Genomic DNA, 23418 nt, shown 5'->3' on the forward strand with positions numbered 1-23418 from the left:
CTCCGGGCAGGCAAGCAGGCAGGTAACGGAGAAGCGCTCCCAGGTGAGCGGGCAAGCTGGTCCATAGACAGACTGACCGGAGTTGTAAGGCAGACCGTCGGACCTCAGGCAAGCAGGCAGGTAGCTGAGGTGCGCTCCCAGGTGAGCGGGCAGGCTGGTCCTTAGACAGACTGACAGGAGTAGTAAGGCAGACCGTCGGACCTCAGGCTAGCAGACAGGTAGCAAGTAATCAGGCAGGAATCTGACAGGTAACTGGCAGGTAACTGGCAACGGGACCTGAGGGCTGAAGCACAGGTGAGACACAGGTGCAAACAACATTGCTCGGGCACCTCCATTTTGGAGGAGGTGCCTTATATATGATGAAGTCCTCCGGCCATTGGCCGGGGACTCCTTAGGACGGCGCGCGCGGCCCCTTTAAGAGGAGGGGAGCGCGCGCGCGCCCTAAGCACCGGGGCCGGGAAGGAGCGCGCGCTGAGAGCAGAGCGGGAGGAGGACGCCGGGAAGGAGCGCGCGCTGACAGCAGAGAGGGAGAGGGACGCCGGGCACGGGGCAGAGCGGTGAGGGGAGCAGCGTCCCTGCCTAACAGAGGGCAGGGACGCCGGCACTACAGTACCCCCCCCTTTAGGCCCCCCCTTTTTTAGGCCAGACAGAAATTTAGCTAGGATGAGAGGGGCATGGATGTTCTCCCGGGGCTCCCACGTTCTCTCCTCAGGACCAAACCCCTTCCAATCTACCAGAAAAAAGGTCTTTCCTCTTACCCTTTTGGTGGCAAGAATGTTCTCTACCTCAAACTCGTCCTCAGCAGAAACCAGAGCAGGAGGCGTACCTGTAGACTTGGAAAAAGAGTTAAGTACCACAGGTTTGAGGAGAGATACATGGAAGGAGTTAGGGATCCGTAAGTTGGCCGGGAGTTTCAATTTATAGGCCACCGGGTTGATCTGACTGGTGACCTCCAGAGGTCCGATGAACCGAGGCCCTAACTTGTAAGAGGGTATCTTGAGTCGAACATATTTAGATGAGAGCCAGACCTTATCTCCTGGACGAAATTGAGGAGGATCCAGGCGTTTTTTGTCAGCGTGTCTTTTCATCCGCTCGGACGACTGAAGGAGTGCGGATCGGGTACTCTCCCAAATGGAGGAAAATTTGCTAACGAGAGATTCCGCAGCCGGGTTGTCCACCGAGGTGGAGACAGGAAAAGGAATCCGAGGATGCTGACCAAAGACTACAAAAAACGGGGATTTGGAGGAGGATTCGCTCTCGTGATTATTGTAAGAGAACTCGGCCCATGGTAGGAGATCCACCCAGTCAGAATGGTGGGCATTAACGAAGTGCCGGAGGTAACTGGTCAGGTTCTGATTGATCCGCTCCACTTGACCATTGGACTGTGGGTGGTAAGCGGAAGAGAAGTCCAGGGTGACGTCTAGTAGTTTACAAGTGGCTCTCCAGAAGCGTGAGGTGAACTGTACCCCACGATCCGACACGATGTGGAGGGGCAGGCCATGAAGACGGAAGATGTGACGAATAAAGTCTCTAGCTAGCTCGGGTGCAGACGGAAGGCCTGGCAGGGGAACGAAATGAGCCATCTTGGAGAAGCGGTCAGCGACCACCCAAATGACCGTACAACCGGCAGAGAGTGGGAGGTCAGTTATGAAGTCCATTGCAATATGCTGCCAGGGGGCAGCAGGTATTGGGAGCGGAAGGAGGCGACCGGCTGGCAGATGTCTCGGAACCTTGTTGCGGGCGCAGGACACACAGGCAGAAACAAAGTCTATTACATCCTTGTGCAGGGTAGGCCACCAGTAGTGCCGGGAAATAAGCTGGAGGGTCTTCTTCTGACCAGCGTGGCCAGCCAGTTTAGACGAGTGACCCCAGTGAAGGATCTTCTCCCGATCAGGTACTGATACGAACGTCTTTCCGGGAGGGAGACGATTTAAACTCACGGGAGCCACCTGCATTACTCTGGCGGGATCGATGATGTGTTTCGGATCTTCCTCGAGATCAGATACCAGAAAGGATCGAGACAAGGCGTCCGCCTTGACGTTTTTGTCAGCCGGGCGAAAATGAAGGACAAAATCAAAACGAGCAAAAAACAAGGACCACCGGGCTTGGCGCGGGTTAAGTCTCTGGGCATGCTGGAGGTAAGCCAAGTTCTTGTGGTCAGTGTAAATTATTACCGGGTGAAGAGCCCCCTCAAGCAGGTAACGCCACTCCTCCAATGCCAGTTTGATGGCCAATAACTCTCGATCTCCTATGGAATAATTGCGCTCTGAGGAGGAGAAGAGTTTAGAGAAGAAGCCGCAAGTTACCATCCTCCCGGAAGAAGATTTTTGAGTAAGTACCGCTCCAGCTCCAGAGGAGGAGGCGTCCACTTCCAGGAAGAACTGCTTGTTGCCGTCCGGGCGATGCAGCACCGGGGCGGAAGAGAAGGCCTGTTTTAAGGAAAGAAAGGCTTCTTCTGCTTCGGGCGGCCACTCTTTGGGATTAGTACCCTTACGGGTGAGCGCGGAAATTGGGGCAGTCCGGGAAGAGAAGTGTGGTATGAAGAGGCGGTAGTAGTTGGCGAAGCCCAGGAACCGCTGAATGGCCTTCAACCCCTCCGGTCGGGGCCATTTCTCGATGGCAGACAGTTTCTCTGGATCCATTCGTAGGCCGGTCTGAGAAATAATGTAGCCCAAAAACGGAAGCGAGGTCTGCTCAAAGAGGCACTTCTCGTATTTAGCGAAGAGGTGATTCTGCCTGAGCCTGAGCAGGACCTGACGAACGTCCCTCCGGTGAGTCTGGAGATCCGGAGAGAAGACCAAGATGTCGTCCAGGTACACCACTACGCAGGAGTAGAGAAGGTCCCGGAAGATGTCATTGACCAACTCTTGAAAGACGGCAGGAGCGTTACAGAGACCAAAGGGCATTACCAGGTATTCATAGTGGCCGTCCCGGGTGTTGAATGCCGTCTTCCATTCATCCCCTTGACGGATACGAACCAGGTTGTACGCCCCACAGAGGTCCAGTTTGGTGAAGATTCTAGCCCCCCTCAGACGATCAAATAATTCTGGAATGAGCGGAAGGGGGTACTTATTCTTCACCGTGATCTGGTTTAGGCCTCTATAGTCTATACAGGGACGGAGAGAGCCGTCCTTCTTTTTGACGAAAAAGAAGCCTGCTCCCGCCGGGGAGGTAGATTTCCGGATGAATCCCCTGGCCAGATTCTCCTCATTATATTCGGACATCGACCGGGTCTCAGCAGCGGATAAAGGATAAATACGCCCACGGGGAGGAGTAGTACCGGGTAACAGGTCGATGGGACAGTCGTATGGTCTATGAGGGGGTAATGTCTCTGCCTCCTTTTTATTAAAGACATCAGCATAAGACCAATAAGGAATTGGAAGTCCAGGTAGATTAGCTGGGGTAGGAGAGGGACGGACGGGATGGACGGGAACCAGGCAGGTCTTATGACAGTCTTGTCCCCAGCGAAGGACTTCTCCGGTTTGCCAGTCAAGCACGGGTGCATGTTTCTGGAGCCAAGGCAGACCTAGCAAGAGGGCGTGAGAGAGTCCAGGCAGAACATGAAAGGAGATACTTTCAGAATGCAGCATTCCCACCTGCAGAGTAATGGATTCGGTGATGAGTTGGATGGGGCGTGGTAAGAGCCCCCCATCCACGGCAGCCACAGACAAGGGTACAGCCAGAGGTTTGGTGGGGATGCGGTATTTCTCTACCAGGGACTGTGAAATAAGATTCCCGGCTGCTCCAGAGTCCAGTTGGGCTAGTTCGAAATAACGGTTCTCCCCGTAGACGATTGAAACTGACAACAGCAGGGATGGAGAGGATTTATTCTTGTCTAGGTGGACCTCTCTGAGCGAACCTAGACACAGGCGTTTCCCGACCTCTCCGGGCAGGCACGGATCCGGTGCTCCTTACTGCCACAGTAGAAGCAGGTCCCCTCGGCACGGCGTAAGTCCTGACGGGTCTTGACCATCTTGGTCTGGTCGACCTGCATAGGCTCAGGAGGGTGTACCTGGTTAGAGACAGAAGGAGTGACGGGTTTCTGAAAAGTAGGAGCTAGACGTGGTAACCTCCTCTCACGGGTGACCTCTCTGGCACGCTCCTGGAACCGTAGGTCAATCCGGGTGGCAAGAGTTATTAAGTCATCGAGAGTGGTAGGAATGTCCCGACCGGCAAGTTCATCTTTAATACGGCCGGACAGACCCTCCCAGAAGACGGAAACCAGAGCGTCGTTATCCCAGGCCAGCTCCGAGGCAAGGGTACGGAACCGTATGGCATATTGGCCCACGGTGAGACTCTCCTGACGGAGGCGTAGCAACGATGATGCAGATGAGGTCTTCCGTCCGGGTTCGTCGAAGACTTTCCGGAAAGCCGTGAGAAAAGCAGGCAAGTTGGACACCAGGGGGTCTCCTCTCTCGCATAGAGGATTTAGCCAGGCCAGGGCCTCCCCGGTGAGATGGGACATGATGAAGGCAATTTTGGCCCGGTCGGAGTTAAACTGGTGGGACAAAAGTTCAAAGTGCAGGGTGCACTGATTTAAGAAGCCCCGAGCCTGGACGGAGTCGCCTCCGAAGCGAGGAGGTGCAGAAAGCCGGGGTCCGGGGTAGGATATCATGGTATTAGTGGGCAGCGGAGCTGCCGGATTGCAAGATATGGCACTGGCGGAGGTTGTTGGTGGATCAGACAGAGTGTTCAGGCGAGTATTGACATTCCGCAGGTGACCCAGGATGGACTCCTGTTGGGACCTCTGACGGGACAGTTCAAGACAGAGGTCCGAGAGCGAGGGAGCTTGGGTGCCACCGGGTTCCATGGCCCGAGCAAACTGTAACGGGTCTGGGAGGCGGAACCTCTGGGCTACAATACAAGGGGGCGGTCCTTGTAAAGGAGCGGGTGGCGACCAGGCAGGTAGTCACAGGAGGTGACCAGGACAGTCTTTGGGTGTACGGGCAGGAGGACACGGCAAGTGATCGGGGCAGTCTCTGGATAAAGGGTAGGTACGACCTGTGATGGCTGAACCTCCAGGTAGGCTAGCAAGGCAGATGAAGAATGTGTGCTCCCAGGTGAGCAAGCGAGAGTCTCTGGAATAGCAGGTGGTCACAGCACGTGACGGCGGAGCCTCCAGGTAGGCAAGCAGGCAGGTAACGGAGAAGCGCTCCCAGGTGAGCGGGCAAGAGTCTCAGGAATAGCTGGTGGTCACAGCACGTGACAGCGGAGCCTTCGGACAGGCAAGCAGGCAGGTAGCGGAGAAGCGCTCCCAGGTGAGCGGGCAAGAGTCTGGAGTAGCTGGTGGTCACAGCACGTGACAGCGGAGCCTCCGGGCAGGCAAGCAGGCAGGTAGCGGAGAAGCGCTCCCAGGTGAGCGGGCAAGAGTCTGGAGTAGCTGGAGGTCACAGCACGTGACAGCGGAGCCTCCGGGCAGGCAAGCAGGCAGGTAACGGAGAAGCGCTCCCAGGTGAGCGGGCAAGCTGGTCCATAGACAGACTGACCGGAGTTGTAAGGCAGACCGTCGGACCTCAGGCAAGCAGGCAGGTAGCTGAGGTGCGCTCCCAGGTGAGCGGGCAGGCTGGTCCTTAGACAGACTGACAGGAGTAGTAAGGCAGACCGTCGGACCTCAGGCTAGCAGACAGGTAGCAAGTAATCAGGCAGGAATCTGACAGGTAACTGGCAGGTAACTGGCAACGGGACCTGAGGGCTGAAGCACAGGTGAGACACAGGTGCAAACAACATTGCTCGGGCACCTCCATTTTGGAGGAGGTGCCTTATATATGATGAAGTCCTCCGGCCATTGGCCGGGGACTCCTTAGGACGGCGCGCGCGGCCCCTTTAAGAGGAGGGGAGCGCGCGCGCCCTAAGCACCGGGGCCGGGAAGGAGCGCGCGCTGAGAACAGAGCGGGAGGAGGACGCCGGGAAGGAGCGCGCGCTGACAGCAGAGCGGGAGAGGGACGCCGGGCACGGGGCAGAGCGGTGAGGGGAGCAGCGTCCCTGCCTAACAGAGGGCAGGGACGCCGGCACTACATTGAATCGTCTCCGCAATCATATAGTGTAAGTTGTCTTCTTTTATCCTGTTTATTTTATGTAACTGCTTATGTATTTTAATGTCTACTTTGTTACATTGTATATATATATATATTTTTAAACACTGCCTCCCTTTTGGATTAAATATAAAATTTAATAGTTCTGTTTCTTTTGTCCTGTAATCATTCCCTTCCCGAAGCCATATACGCTACTAAAATGCAGGCGTCCGGCCAGGCCTGTATTATATTTCAAACTCGGTCGGTGGTGGTAGAGAATATTAATAATTGGGCTATCGTGAAGTTGACAGTGACGGTACGGGGGCGTAAATATGGATTCCATGCTTTGGAATCCCGAGGTGTGACACTTTACTCTCACTGGTCGTTTGCCGATATCCACGTAGCGAGTAGTCTGTATCGTGTGCTCGCGATTCTGGACAAAATACTGACAGCGTGACGGCAACGGCGAGATATTGCATGATCTCCCCGGTGTCGTCTCTGTTGGAATACCGGACAAATTGGTGGCAAGTGGTGGGATATTACAGAACATCAGTGGCTATATTGAGCAATCATCTGTCACTGAAAGCTTGCACGGTTCTTGCAAAAATTCTGTGCAGAGTTTTAAAAAATCAGACTCAGTGTTTTAATATTTTTTATCTAGGACATTACTGTATGTGAGTGGTTGCATCCCCTCTCCTTCTCTTGTTTTTCTATCCTATCTTTTATTTAGCAATAATGACTATATGTGGAGAGCCCAGGTATCACCATCAGTCAGAGGATACTATCACTGCTCTCTGTGAGCTGAGACAGATTGACCCCGCGGTCAAAACTAAGGCCCAAATGATTGCTGAACTGTTGCAAAGTGCTGCAGAGCCAGTCATAAAGCAGAGCCCTGATGATGGGAAGCCAGCCAAGGCCCAGATGGCGCTGTTGCAGGGGTCCCACATGTGATTGCCAGCCATACCCGCAGCCAGGGTAGTGTGGACCCCCACCTGCAAATGGCCCTGGAGAAGCTCGCCACAGATGATCGTGACGGATGACTGCAGCTGATACTAAAGTTTCAGGAGCAAGCAGAGTGACAAGCTGACCGACAGGAGCGAGCAGTGCAATGAGAGGCTGCTGGAGCGCCATGCCCAAGCTGACCGACAGGCTGCTGAGCAGCAGTGACAGTACCAGCTGGAGCTAGCCCAAATGCAGCTGCAGATCTCCACCACACAGACCTATGATTCCAACAGCACCAACAGCTTTAAACCCTGTCCTGAGCATTTTACTGTAATGGAGAAAGATGGGGACTTGGACACATATCTGCTAGGCTTTGAAAAGGCCTGCAGGCAGTATCATCTGCCCAAGGACCAGTGGGCAAGGTATTTAACCCCAAGGCTCCGGGAAAAAGCTCTGGAGGTGTTTGCTTCCCTCCCTCGAGAGCAAGATGGAGACTATGAGGCCATCAAGCAGGCCCTGATAAAACAGTACCAGCTGACTCCAGAGGTTTACTGGAAAAAGTTCAGAGCCCTCCATCGTGGACCCCATGATAGCTACAGTGATTTGGTGGATGGGCTCAGAACCAACTTTGAGCAGTGGCTCCAAGGACTGTCCGTTACCACCTTTAAGGACCTGCAAGATCTGATGGTGAAAGACCAGTTTCTTTATCTTTGCCCTGTGGAGGTGAGACAGTTTGTACTGGACTGGGAGCCAAAGGAAGCCGCCAAAGCAGCAAAGATCGCGGATGCCTATGAGGCCCACCGCACACCAGAGGTACAGAAGTCAGCCGCTGCCAGCTGGAAAGAGGGTAAGTCTACAACTATCCCCAGTGTTCCAGCCAGCCGGCCCTCAGCGGTTTCTGCCCCATCTTCCGGCACCTTGACTACATTTGACTCCCGTAAGTGCTATACTTGTGACCGAACGGGTCACATCAGCCTTGTCTTCCCGGAATGGCAAAAGATGGACACCACACCTGAGGCCCCAGGACCTAGTGCAGCAATTCTTTTTGTGGGTGGGGCGATTGGCCGGGCCAGGGAGAACTTACCACCTGTTATTGTGGGCAACACCGTCACTGTCGGCCTTAAGGACACTAGCGCAGAACGTACCCTCATCCACCCTGAGTTTGTGTTATCAGAGGAACTCATTCCTGGGAAGACCTTGACTGTCACCGGGTTTAGGGGTGTTTTCCGTCCCATACCGATGGCCCGAGTTTTCCTGGACTGGGGTGCAGGGAGGGGGTTAAGGGAAGTGGGGGTGTCGGAGAATCTCCCCACTAATGTGCTATTGGGAACTGATCTGGGACGGTTGGTTGCCCGATACATTCTTGACAACCCTCCCAGATCTGATATGTCATATAATGCCACTGTCAAAAATGTCAATGTGATGTATAATAAAAATGTGTGTTGTGGTAAAGGGGAACTCAGACACCTCACCCCACGGGGTGATGCTGCTAAGGATCCCCTAAAGCGAGCCAGCATAAGTGCTAGGGGCAAGGGGAGCGGGCATGGACACCAGGGAGCAGGTCGTTCCGTGCAGGTGACCAGTGTCATGCCGGATAGTGGCATGGTCAATGGTAGCTGCCCCATGACTAACACGGCTCCAGAGGTGATGAGGAAGGATGGGGGGAAGCAGGGGGATCATAGGGAAAGTGGTCCCATGCTGCCGACCAGCTTCACGACGGACTGTGACATGGCCGGGCGTAGCTCCATCCTAGGGAGCACAGGTCCCAAGGCAAAAATGATGGCAGGAAGTGTAGGTCCCACAACCAGGCGAGGTAGGAGGATGGCACCCATAGCCTGTCAGAGGTGTGAGGAAAACGTATCCAGAACCTGTCAGTTTGATCGGAAAGCTGGATCCCCAGCTTGTCAGATCAGTAGGAAGGGTGGGCCAGGAGGTGGGCTTAAAGGGGTGATCAGTAAATCACCTCTTACGCCACCTCAAGGAGGGAGAGATGTCAGGGAGATATTGATGCAAGGAAAATGTTCTTCCATATTTCCCTGACATGGATATTGACCATTTCTCCCTTTTGTCAGTATCAAGCTGTCTCCATAAAAATATCAGCACAATGCCCCAATTAACACAGTCTAGAGATGGCAATCTACAGTGTCTTCCTGCAAATTATCACCCACAGCCAAAATAGCTTACACAAACAAATGCCAGCCAAGAGGTGTCATCCAGCCACTTAGAATGAGAGCCTCTTGTCCCTGGCACACACAGGGGGTAATTAGTGGCAGGATTGCAATAATTTGTCTGTAACTGGGAAGGTTTGCTTTCCCGAGCTTAAAAAAGAAATCTCCAGTCACGTTGATTCCGATATGAAATATGGAATAACTAATGTTCCGTAATTCTGACAATAATGGAACTCATATTTTTGGTGGCAGGGACAGCTAACAAACAAGATGCTCAGTTTTTCATAGGCGTAGGCCCCTCTGGAGAGCTGTAGCACAAAAACCCCAGAATAGCCGACTGCAACTATGCAATATGTGGTCTCTAAATGAAGGTAAAATCATAACGGGGAAAATGGCGTCGTTTGCAAGCTTCTGCGATCAACGAGCGATGAGTTATCGCAGAAGTTAGCATTTTTAATAAAAATGTACAGGCTGGAGACTAGCCCACATGATGTCACCACAAGGGGCGAGTTGGTAAATCTCCCCTTAGGTATAAGAGAACACATGGACATTAGAGGAGCACTCATTGCCAGGGGGGTATAAGGATTATATGCAGCGGGTCGCGTTCGATAACGCTCATAGCAAACTGGGGAGCCCCTCCTCCACCTATATTGAATCGTCTCCGCGATCGTATAGTGTAAGTTGTCTTCTTTTATCCTGTTTATTTTATGCAACTGCTTATGTTTTTTAATGTCTCCTTTGTAACATCCTTGTATATATATTTTTTTCTTAAACACTGCCTCCCTTTTGGATTAAATATACCATTTAATAGTTGTGTTTCTTTTGTTCTGTAATCATTTCCTTCCCCGAAGCCATATACGCTACCAAAACGCAGGTGTCCGGCCAGGCCTGTATTATATTTCAAAGTCGGCCGATGGTGGCAGAGAATAATAATAATCGGGCTATCGTGAAGCTGACAGTGACAGTACGGGGGCATAAACACGGATTCCATGCGTTGTAATCCCGAGGTGTGACGCCATACTCTCACTGGTAGCTTGCCGATATCCACGTAGCGAGTAGTCTGGATCGTGTGCTCGCGATTCTGGACGAAATACTGACAGCATGACAGCAACGACGAGATATTGCATGATCTCCCCGGTGTGGTCGCTGTTTGAATCCCTGACAAAGTATATACAGATAAAGAAAAAGAAAAAAGACCAACAGAGATAGAGGGGGAAGGCATATAGTGTAGAGAAAAGAAAAGCATCCATAGAACCACAGAAACACCTGTGCATGTTATAAGTAGAAGTCAATCAGTCAGCGATTCTTGAGATAAAACGTAAGATAATAAATCTAAATACAATGTAGTACTGTGATAGAGCTAAATCAGTAAATCGTATTCTCTACTGAGTCCTTTTGGAGATAACGTTTGCAAGGTGTGAATCCTAAAAGATTAGCGTTTTTTAAGGAATCTAATATGGTTACCACCTTTCCTAGCACCTTTCTTTAACTTGTTCAATAATTTGAAATTTGAGTTGTGATATAGGCTGCCTAGCAGTATGGAAGTGTTCTGGAATGGGAAGCCATTTTTGTATACATCTAATTGTCGATTTATGGCTAGAAATCCTATCCTTAACCCTTTTATCCCCGAGGGTGTTTTGCACGTTAATGATCGGGCCAATTTTTACAATTCTGACCACTGTCATTTTATGAGATAATTACTCTGGAATGCTTCAACAGATCCCACTGATTCTGAGAATATTTTTTCGTGACATATTGTACTTCATGATAGTGGTAAAATTTCTTCGATATCACTTGCGTTTATTTGTGAAAAAAACTGAAATTTGGCAAAAATGTAGAAAATATCGCAATTTTTAAAATTTGAATTGTTATGCCCTTAAATCAGAGAGATATGTCACACAAAATGTTTAATAAATAAAATTTCCCACATGTCTACTTTACATCAGCATAATTTTGGAACTAACATTTTTTTTTATTAGGGAGCTATAAGGGTTAAAAGTTGACCAGTGATTTTTCATTTTTACAACAAAATTTACAAAACTATTTTTTTAGGGACCACATCATATTTGAAGTCACTTTGAGGGGTCTATATGACAGAAAATACCCCAAAGTGACACCATTCTAAAAACTGCACCCCTCAAGGTGCTCAAAACCACATTCAAGAAGTTTATTAACACTTCACGTGCTTCACACTAATTAATTGAATGTGAAAGGAAAAAATTAACATTTAACTTTTTTTTACGAAAATTTTACTAAAGACCCCAATTTTTTTATTTTCACAAGGATAACAGGAGAAATTGGACCCCAAAATTTCTCCTGAGTACGCTGATACCCCATATGTGGGGGAAAGCCATTGTTTGGGCGCACAGCAGCGCTCGGAAGGGAAGGAGCACCCTTTGACGTTTTCAACGCAAAACTCGCTGGAATTGACAGCGGACGCCATGTCGCGTTTGGAGAGCCCCTGATGTGCCTAAACAGTGGAAACCCCCAACAAGTGACCCCTTTTTGGAAACTAGACCCCTTAAGGAACTTATTTAGATGTGTGGTGAGCACTTTGAACTCCCAAGTGTTTTGCAAAAGTTTATAACATAGAGCCGTGAAAAAAAAATCCTTTTTTCCACAAAAACGATCTTTTAGCTGCAATTTTTTCATTCACACAAGGGTAACAGGAGAAATTGGATCCCAAAAGTTGTTGTGCAATTTCTCCTGAGTATGCTGATAGCCAATATGTGGGGGAAAGACATTGTTTGGGCACACGGCACGGCTCGGAAGGGAAGTAGTGACACTTTGGAATGCCGACTTTGATGGAATGGTCTGTGGGCGTCATGTCGCGTTTGCAGAGTCCCTTATGTGCCTAATCAGTAGAAATGCCCAACAAGTGCCCTCTTTTTGGAAATTAGACCAACCATTGAATTTATCTAGATGTGTTGTGAGCACCTTGAACCCCCAGGAGCTTCACAGAAAATTATAATGTTGACTTGTGAAAATAAAATAAAAACATTTTTTCCACAAAAATGTTAAAAAAAAATATTTTCACAAGGGTAACAGGAGAAAGTGGACCTCAACTCTGTTTTCCAATTTCTCCTGAGAACGCTGATACTCCATGTGTTGGAGAAAACTACTGTTTGGGCGCATGTCAGGGCTCGGAAGGGAAGGAGTGATGCTTTGGATTGCAGACTTTGATGGAATGGTCTGTGGGCGTCATGTCACGTTCTCAGAGCACCTGATTCACCTAACCAGTGGAAATGCCCAACAAGTGCCCCCATTTTGGAAACTAGACCCCTTAAGGAACTTATTTAGATGTGTGGTGAGCACTTTGAACCTCCAGTGTTTCGCAAAAGTTTAAAACGTAGAGCCGTGAAAAAAAAAATCATTTTTTTTCACAAAAACAATCTTTTAGCTGCAATTGTTTTATTTTCACGAGGATAACAGGAGAAATTGGACCCCGAAAGTTGTTGTGCAATTTCTCCTGAGTACGCTGATACCCAATATGTGAATATGTGGGGGAAAGCCATTGTTTGGGCACATGGCAGGGCACGGAAGGGAAGTAATGACACTTTGGAATGCAGACTTTGATGGAATGGTCTGTGGGCATCATGTCACGTTTGCAGAGTACTTGATGTGCCTAAACAGTAGAAATGCCCAACAAGTGGCATCTTTTTGGAAACTAGACCCCCACTGAATTTATCTAGATGTGTTGTGAGCACCTTGAACCCCCAGGTGCTTCACAGAAAATTATAATGTTGACTTGTGAAAATTAAAAAAAAAAACATTTTTTCCACAAAAATGTAAAAAAAAAAATATTTTCCAAGGGTAACAGGAGAAAGTGGACATCATATCTGTTATCCAATTTCTCCTGAGTACGCTGATACCCCATGTGTTGGAGAAAACTACTGTTTGGGTGCATGTCAGAGCTTGGAAGGGAAGGAGTGACCCTTTGGAATGCAGACTTTGATGGAATGGTCTATGGGCGTCATGTCACGTTCTCAGAGCCCCTGATGCGCCTAAACAGTGGAAAAGCCCAACAAGTGCCCCCCCTTTTTGGAACTGATACCTGATTTGTGAATTTTATAATGTAGTGTTATACGTCAGTTGTGTAGGACAACCTGATGAACACTACAGAACTGACATATGACAACCTGACGAACACTACATCAGTTGTGTAGTGTTCGTCAGGTTGTCATATGTCAGAAATTAATTTAGTAGTGCATGGATTTATGGCACCTTCTGAAGCATTCTTTCATGCACAAGCCAGGTTTGTCAGGGCAGGTGTCGCATTGGTAAGTGGTGTCCTTGCGTATTCCCCTTTTGGAACACACTCGGCACCTCTTTTGTGACTTACCTTTTTTACTGTTTGAGGAACCTCCCCCAGGAAATGCTGGCATGGTACAATTCGAGGTCCTCTCCATAGACCCGTTTCAAATACAAAAGACATCAATAAATCTATAAAAACATATAGCATGCTGTTGAAATAATGGGTTAGTATATACATAATCATACTCGAAACAAGACATCTATACATTAGCATAAGGAGGTGCTACATTTGAGCCCATGGCAGTCCCACAGGTCTGATCATAAAAGTCGTCCTCACACATAAATAAGTTCTCATATAGTACCAGATGTAACAAATCAAGAAACAGTGATATGGAATTTGGAGACAGTTATGACAGTTATGACATCATGATGCACAGTGTGATGCCATGATTTCACAAAGCACATTGCCCTTTGCACTTGCTAGGTCTTGGACAGCGTGAGTTATGACAACATAAGATTGAGTGCTCTTACTAGACAGCAATTGAACCCAAGTGCCAGCTGAGGATCACTGATGAGATCCCTGAAATATGGAAGAACACATAAAGATCTCTGAATAAGACCTAAGAAACACCGGATGGCATACTGTGGTGATGGGACAGGTGATCTGCATGGTTAGTACTTTTCCCATATATAGCAATGCATACATAATAAATGCATATCATATTCCGCAGCGCTGTACATACATTATTATTATTTCTGTCCCCAATGGGGCTCACAATCTAAATTCCCTATCAGTATGTCTTTGGAGTGTGGGAGGAAACTGGAGTATCTGGAGGAAACCCAAGCAAATACGGGGAGAACAAACTCCTTCCAGATGTTGTCCTTGGTGGGATTTAAACCCTGGACTCCAGCGCTGCAAGGCTGCAGTGCTAGTCACTGAGCCACTGTGCTGCCCCTTTGCTTCTTCATAATATGGAACATTCACTTTGCATTAAGAAACTTTTCAAATGGCTGATTTACTTTTTATTTATTTTATGAAGAATATATGTCTTATTTAAACTCAAAGTACAGGGGTAAAGGAGTCATTAATGGATTCAAACGCACTCCTTTACATTCATGTTTCCATCGACACCCTCTACAATTCTGCCTATGTTAGACATTTCCAAATATAAGTATTTTAGCCATCTGCAAATATTAGTATCCCATCTTCTGTGAATGCTAATAGTAATTTAAAACTAAGGCATGCAGATCCTTTAAGAACCCAGCTGTGTAGGTCATTTCCACTTACAAGTTAATAGTATTGAGCTCCGTCTTTTATTAGACTCCATACTTTCCATTGCTTTCCATACTATTTTCTAAATTACTCGAAAATTTTAAAATCAAAACATTTTTGACAAATTTTAGGGGTAAACTGAAAATTAACTCCTAGGCCTCATATGTTCCTTACAACTTTTATGAATCATTACTTCTTTTAAATATAAATGATGATAAATGATATAAAAGAAAGGATACCCATTAGTGGTGCTGCAGTTTTGAATGGAACTGAAATATGATCCAAGTTTAATGCTATGCTGTTTGTTCTGTGCAGAAAAATGTTCATACATTCAATGGTCATTGGTGGCAAGTATTAAAAATGATTGTTGAAAAAGTTATGGTTTTACACTCAAACAAGCTAACTAAATATTTAGGGGTATGTTTCTACTGGGTGCATATGCAGTGAATTTTAATGTCACAAAATCCACTCCATATTACAATAGCATCATTGCAGTTGAGATTCCATAAAATCGCATGAAAGTGTTATTCAACCTGTGTTTTACTCTAGCACTAACATGCTCCTGTGGCACCCCAGGAGTCTGGTTGCCACATTGGCATTGCCTCCCTCACAGGGGGTGATGCCATGCCTAGAAGCAAGGAGGGGTCCCCTTATCAGGTAACACCAGCATCCAACACATTGCCTGGCTCCAGACCAGAAGGGGGAGCTCTAACCCGGTTTCAGGGGAGCTTCCCCTTTAAATGTGAGCCTGGAGGCGGGGTTTAGAAAAGTCGGTTGGAGTGAGAAAAGTCAGTTGGAGACAGGAGAGAGACGAGAGAGAACCTGAGGAGGGGAGCTGAGACCAAGCTCGCCCCAAAGAAAAGCGCCAGAAACCGGACACCGGAGTCCGAGGTTGTTCGGTACTGAAGTCCCGATAGCTAAATCCGGAGGGCAGGAGACTGCAGGTCTCCTGGCTCCACCAAACGCCCGGCGGCTCAGTAGCATACTAGAGCCCGGAGCCGCAACGATGAAGCGACGCCTGAAAAAGGCTCGAGCTGCCTGCCATATAGGTGAGGATTTAATGATTGCTCAGGAAAGAGGGCTGCAGCATAGCTTTAGGCAGCAGGGCCAAAGAGGACAGCACAGAAGGAAGCCCTACAACTCCACCTGGCGAGGTGAATCCCCAAATTGCTTCTAGGCCGCCCGGATCTCCATTACCTTCTGTTACCAGTGCCCCGCTCTGCTCCAGCAAACCTCAAGTAAAGGTAGAGGAAACTACCATTACTGTGTCGTCTGGTCATTATCTGCACCCTCAGTCCTGCACCCCAACATCCATCCAATATACTGCCCTGGGGCCTAGCTCTGCCTGTGGAGAGCTGCACTATCTCAGCTGTGTCACCATCAGCCCCAGTGGATCTGAATTGCAGCGGCGGCCCCCTATAGCCGCACACCACGGGTGGCGTCACAAAACTTTTCCCCTAAACAAACTTTCCTTTCTTTTTATTGACCGCCTAGGGCCACGGACCGGATCACGCCCCCGTGACTGTCCCAACGAGCCGACCGAACGGGTGGCGAGTACCCCACAGCCCTAGGGGGCGCGTCATACTCCTTACTATAGTAACCAGCACACACCCCTAAGGTCATGGGTTAAAGCCTTAAAGGTAATCTTTCAGTAGGATCACAGCTCCTGAGCTGTCTATATGGGCACCCAGGTCATAGAAATCTGAATAAAATGATACCTTGATATCACATTCCAATGTCTTTCCAGAGAAATCCATATTTTTCTTATATGTAAATGAGCTGTTTGGGACTATGGGCCGGACACTGATCTGCATGAGAATATGGCTCCAGAAATGATGGCTGCTCTCTGCTTTCCTGATCTCACTGCGGTGTGATGGTGTGGGGGTGCTTTGCTGGTGACACTGTTGGGGATTTATTCAATATTGAAGGCATACTGAACCAGCATGGCTACCACAGCATCTTGCAGTGGCATGCTATTCCATCCGGTTTGCGTTTAGTTGGACCATCATTTATTTTTCAACAGGACAATGACCCCAAACACACCTCCAGGCTGTGTAAGGGCTATTTGACCAAGACGGAGAGTGATGGGGTGCTACGCCAGATGACCTGGCCTCCACAGTCACCAGACCTGAACCCAATCGAGATGGTTTCGGGTGAGCTGGACCGCAGAGTGAAGGCAAAAGGGCCAACAAGTGCTAAGCATCTCTGGGATCTCCTTCAAGATTGTTGGAAGACCATTTCCGGTGACTACCTCTTGAAGCTCATCAAGAGAATGCCAAGAGTGTGCAAAGCAGTCATCAAAGCAAAAGGTGGCTACTTTGAAGAACCTAGAATATAAGACATATTCTCAGTTGTTTCACCCTTTTTTGTTAAGTATATAATTCCACATGTGTTAATTCATAGTTTTGATGCCTTCGGTTTGAATGTACAATTTTCATAGTCATGAAAAATACAGAAAAATCTTTAAATGAGAAGGTGTGTCCAAACTTTTGGTCTGTACTGTATATATATACAGTGAAGGAAATAATTATTTGATCCCTTGCTGTTTTTGTAAGTTTGCCCACTGACAAAAACATGAACAGTCTATAATTTTAAGGGTAGGTTAATTTTAGCATTGAGAGATAAAATATCCAAAAAAAATCAAGAAAATCACATTGCATAATTTATTTGCATTTTGCAGTGAGAAATAAGTATTTGATCCCCTACAAACCATTATGAGTTTTGGCTCCATCAGACCAGTTAGACGCTCCTAATCAACTCGTTACCTGCATTAAAACAGATGTCTTACATAGTCACCTGTATTAAAGACTCCTGTCCACAGACTCAATTAATCAGTCAGACTCTAACCTCTACAACATGGGCAAGACCAAACAGCTTTCTAAGGATGACAGGGACAAGATCATAGACCTGCACAAAGCTGGAATGGGCTACAAAACCATCAGTAAGATGCTGGATGAGAAGGAGACAACTGTTGGTGCAATAGTAGGAAAATGGAAGAAATACAAAATAACTGTCAATTGACATCGATCTGGGGCACCATGCAAAATCTCACCTCGTGGGGTATCCTTGATCATGAGGAAGGTGAGAGATCAGCCTAAAACTAAACGGGGGGAACTTGTTAATGATCTCAAGGCAGCTGGGACCACAGTCACCAAGAAAACCATTGGTAACACATTACGCCTTAAAGATTTAAAATCCTGCAGTGCCCACAAGGTCCCCTTGCTCAAGAAGGCACATGTCCAGGCCCGTCTGAAGTTTGCCAATGAACACCTGGATTTTTTATGTTTGTTTTTGGAGTAATGGCTTCTTCCTGGCAGAGTGGTCTTTCAGCCCATATTGATACCACATTCGGTTTCAATTATGGAAGCGAGGGTGCCGCTGGTTCAGTCATTGTGTAGCACCCCGAGGACTCGGCTGCTACAGGGGTATTGCACCTCGAACCAGAGGTGTGTTATTCCACTCCCGGGTAAGGATGGAGTGTGGACCAGGGCTCAGTAAGCTGCATGCACCACACACACCCCATTTCCGAGGAACAGACCAACGGTGCTCCCACTAGACAGAGTGCAGGCACGACAGCTTCTGTTCCTGGCTGGAGTGGGGAGGGGGAGGAAAACCCAGTGGTGTAGGAGCAGATAGGGGTGGGTTTCTGGGCATAGGTAGGAGCCCATTGGTTGCTAGTCACCTGGGCTCGGGTGTCAGAAGGAGGTATATAAGGTGGGCACCATCTTAGGTCAGTGTTCAGTTCAGAGAGGAGCTCAGCCAGAGAGAGCTGACAGGGAGCTGTGGCTCAGTCTGGGCCCAGCTCCAGAGGCAAGCCTGGAGTGGAGGCCTGAGACAGCAGAAAGAGAAAGGAGAAGGAACAGGAAGGAAAGTAAGAAAGGAACTGAAACGGAGGAGAAAGGAGGCAAGGAACACAAAGAAAGGCCCAGAGACACAAAGGCAGAAGGAACCCCATATTCCCAGAGGAGATACTGGGTGAAGGGTTGACAGAGCAGGGTACCGGAACCCGAATTGGTGGAGGCGACTAATCCTCAGCCAAAACCGGAGGTCGTGATCACATCTTGGTGCGACCCCTCACTACATCCACCAGAAAGGCATACCGCATAGGGTCAGGGAGACCGGAGAGAGGTTTCACCAACAGAAGGCCCGAGGAAGCTGGACAAAGGTGGGTCACTGGTGGGGACGGCCAGTAGAACGGAAGAGAGGGGAGCTTTCAGCCACACTCTGGAATTGCTTGGGAGTTGACCGAGTCCCTCACCTGGTGGACGCAGCACGTCTCGGGCGGTCACTGCTGGCCGAAGTGACCGGAGCAACAACTGTGAGTAAAGCTTTGGAAACTGCAATTACAAGTCTCTGTGTTTCATCGCCGCACCAGCACCATCAGTACTGGGACACTCACACCATCACTCCCATCATCTCTCACATTAGCTGCCCTGAGGCAATACTCCTCCCGTGGGGAGTCATCCCATACTCAGCTGCGCAAACAACATCAGCCTCAGCGGTCTGCCACGCAGCGGCGGTCCCCACTGACCGCAATCCACGGGTGGCGTAGTCGGACACTTATTACCATACAAATAGACTGCCACTGGTTTGACCACCCTGGGCACGGACCGGGTCACCGCCACGGAGAACTACAAACCCCAGCGATCCGGCTCCGGGTATTCCCCCTGCACAGCAGCAGCAGCACAGGCCCAGGGGGCGCGTCAACTTTGGCGTAGTCGGCAGGATCTTTACCAACCCGCCACAAACGGGTATTGCGTGCCTGAAGAAAACTGCACATGTACCTTAAAAAGAAGTCTCCCGCCATTTCCAGAAGTTTCCCGCCGTCCGGAGTCGTTTCCCGCCATCCGGAGCCGATTCCCGCCATCTTCATCAGTTTTTCCCGCCCTGGCAGAGCGGACGCCATTATGTGCGCACCAAAGGACAGCAGGAAGCCACCTCCCATCGTGAGCCAGGTCCCAGAGTGGCGCCAAAAAAGGAGCCCGCCCCCACCAGCCATGAATGCAGCAGTGGAGATGTCCATCAGCGTGGGAGGGCTGCCCTTGAAACTGACTGTCACCAAGTTGCCCCAGGACCACCCCCAATGGGGGCGGGAAGTGAAGAAAACTGTGGGGCAGGGCGCGCTCTGGATCAGTCTGGACAGACCGCACCCGGGAATGGAGGAAGCGTCCAGCAGTGCCAATACCTTGGTCCGGAGCCTGCTGCAGGCCGCACCGCCAGACAGCCTAGTGGAAATCCTGGCACAGCTCCCCAGAGATCCGGAGCGTGCACAGGCTGCGCTGGAGGACTTGGACCGGAGGATGGCCCGGGCACAGCAGGATGCGCTGGCCGAGTGGAGAAGGGAGATGGCCCGGCAGGCTGGAACCCGCCGGCAGGAGGTGCCACCCACAAGATGGAGCACGTCTGCCTCTGAGGATGGTGCAGGAGGGACGAAGGCCGGAGACGACGCCGCGGAGGGAGCTGCAATGATTGAGGCAGGTAATGGGGACGTCATCACCCCGAGCCCAGCAGCCGTAAGACTGCCCCAGCCTCCCGTCGCAGAGCCCGAAGCCCTACTCACCACACCCGTTGCCGCGCCGCCACTGCTACCAACTAGGCCTCAAGCGGCAGGAGCCGCGGTCACGCCCCGTTCCGCGCCACGCCCCTCGACCCCGGGCGCGGCAAAAGAGGAAGTACCACCGGCCTGGTCGCAAGGCCTGGTGAACCCGGGCGCCGCTGCCCCTCCAGCGCCCTCTTCCTCAACAGTGCCACCCCCAGACCCAACCGGAAGTTCCCCGGCCTGGTCGCAAGGCCAAGTAACCCGGGGCGCTGCTCCCCGATCGGGGCCCGTGGTGCCACCCTTGGGCGCAGATCTCTATGCGCAACATACCAGCCCGGACGGGCTGCCCTTCGTGTGGCCACCGGAGTACGTCAACCCCCGTCTCCGGAGGGAACGGCCCCTGTGTGAGCCTCTGATCCCGGCTCCGGAGCCCGCCAAAATCGCTCCGCTTCTGCTGGAGCATGCTCAGTTTGCATGGGACCCCACCGGTGAGAATCTCATAGGGTTCACCCAGGAGACCCGGGCGGACGCAGCCCGGCGTGAAGAGTGCTGCCGTCAACAGCTGGAGGTATTTGAAAGGGAACGGCGGGAGAGGCGAATCCGAGAAGAACAGCTGCAGGCCCGGAGCGCGGAGCAGAAGCGCAGGGCCCGACAAGATCCCCGAGCCGCCCGCGGTCCCCGAGTCAATGGGACCGTAATAAAGTTCCAGCTGGAGCATGGCTGGGGCTTTATCCGAGACCATCGAACCCCCGGCGACGTCTTTGTCACCCGCAGGGATGTCGAGAGCCACCTGCCGGAGGGACACCGCGGACGTGATCTCTACCCGGGTGATGTGGTCACCTTTACCCGGCACAAGGGTGCCAAGGGACCGTACGCCCTCCACGTTCACAGGCTCACGGAGGAGGAACTACAGTACCGCCCAGAAACAGAGTACACCGAGGGTCCGGACGGACCTGAAGACTACCCGGAAGAGCAAGGAGGACACCATTATTAGAGAATGGTAAAGTGGAACTATATATAGTTACCCGTCGGGGTACAAGAACTGTTGTGAAATTGTTGATTGTGTGAACTGTTACCTGTGAGCCACTCCCTTATTCCCACTGGCCGAGGACTGAGAGCGGCCATACCCTTGTACATAGTTGCGCTTCTTAAAGCGCCCCCTACTGGTTTTATACAAGAACCGCAACGTCTACCTCAAGGCGGATTAAAATGGACTGTTGCACTTTTACCTGGTCGCAAGTTGCACAGCAGCCAGAGCTCAAGAATATGTTTTGAAAATGTTTATTTGAAAATGTCTTATAATGGAAAGTTTAATATGCTGCTAAAATAATAATGCCAAAGTTTTATATAGTATTTTATAAAAGAGTTCCGGTGGCATTAGAAAAATGTTTTATACCAGTAACGTTAAGAAGAAAAGAGTACCTCCCATAAAGGGATGAGTGAAAAGTTAATGTCTTATATATGAGTGCACTTTAAAAATTTGTATGTTTTAAATTGTCTTTGCTCTTTTCCAGCCCGAGGACGTGCTGTGATTTACCAGGGGGGAATGTAGCACCCCGAGGACTCGGCTGCTACAGGGGTATTGCACCTCGAACCAGAGGTGTGATATTCCACTCCCGGGTAAGGATGGAGTGTGGACCAGGGCTCAGTAAGCTGCATGCACCACACACACCCCATTTCCGAGGAACAGACCAACGGTGCTCCCACTAGACAGAGTGCAGGCACGACAGCTTCTGTTCCTGGCTGGAGTGGGGAGGGGGAGGAAAACCCAGTGGTGTAGGAGCAGATAGGGGTGGGTTTCTGGGCATAGGTAGGAGCCCATTGGTTGCTAGTCACCTGGGCTCGGGTGTCAGAAGGAGGTATATAAAGTGGGCACCATCTTAGGTCAGTGTTCAGTTCAGAGAGGAGCTCAGCCAGAGAGAGCTGACAGGGAGCTGTGGCTCAGTCTGGGCCCAGCTCCAGAGGCAAGCCTGGAGTGGAGGCCTGAGACAGCAGAAAGAGAAAGGAGAAGGAACAGGAAGGAAAGTAAGAAAGGAACTGAAACGGAGGAGAAAGGAGGCAAGGAACACAAAGAAAGGCCCAGAGACACGAAGGCAGAAGGAACCCCATATTCCCAGAGGAGATACTGGGTGAAGGGTTGGCAGAGCAGGGTACCGGAACCCGAATTGGTGGAGGCGACTAATCCTCAGCCAAAACCGGAGGTCGTGATCACATCTTGGTGCGACCCCTCACTACATCCACCAGAAAGGCATACCGCATAGGGTCAGGGAGACCGGAGAGAGGTTTCACCAACAGAAGGCCCGAGGAAGCTGGACAAAGGTGGGTCACTGGTGGGGACGGCCAGTAGAAAGGAAGAGAGGGGAGCTTTCAGCCACACTCTGGAATTGCTTGGGAGTTGACCGAGTCCCTCACCTGGTGGACGCAGCACGGCTCGGGCGGTCACTGCTGGCCGAAGTGACCGGAGCAACAACTGTGAGTAAAGCTTTGGAAACTGCAATTACAAGTCTGTGTTTCATCGCCGCACCAGCACCATCAGTACTGGGACACTCACACCATCACTCCCATCATCTCTCACATTAGCTGCCCTGAGGCAATACTCCTCCCGTGGGGAGTCATCCCATACTCAGCTGCGCAAACAACATCAGCCTCAGCGGTCTGCAGCGCAGCGGCGGTCCCCACTGACCGCAATCCACGGGTGGCGTAGTCGGACACTTATTACCATACAAATAGACTGCCACTGGTTTGACCACCCTGGGCACGGACCGGGTCACCGCCACGGAGAACTACAAACCCCAGCGATCCGGCTCCGGGTATTCCCCCTGCACAGCAGCAGCAGCACAGGCCCAGGGGGCGCGTCAATTGCACTGTTCAGTCTGCCCCTGGCCCTGACTGGCACTGGCTCTATATTGAGGCTGGCTGTCAGTCATGGCTGGGGGGCATGGTTACAGCAGCCGCTCTGTATTCTTAGAGCAACGACTGAACCTGCAGTGCCCAAGCCCTTATGTCTGAAGCCAAATGCTGGCAGAGAGAATAAAGTTAATTTTCTGTCTTACATAGTCACCTGTATAAAAGACTCCTGTCCACAGACTCAATTAATCAGTCAGTCTCTAACCTCTACAACATGGTCAAGACCAAAGAGCTTTCTAAGGATGCCAGGGACAAGATCATAGACCTGCACAAAGCTGGAATGGGCTACAAAAAACATAAGTAAGACGCTGGGTGAGAAGGAGA

Source organism: Phyllobates terribilis, unplaced genomic scaffold, assembly GCF_046119375.1.
Source record: "Phyllobates terribilis strain yellow unplaced genomic scaffold, ASM4611937v1 Scaffold_9__5_contigs__length_417890890, whole genome shotgun sequence".
Classification (NCBI taxonomy): domain Eukaryota; kingdom Metazoa; phylum Chordata; class Amphibia; order Anura; family Dendrobatidae; genus Phyllobates; species Phyllobates terribilis.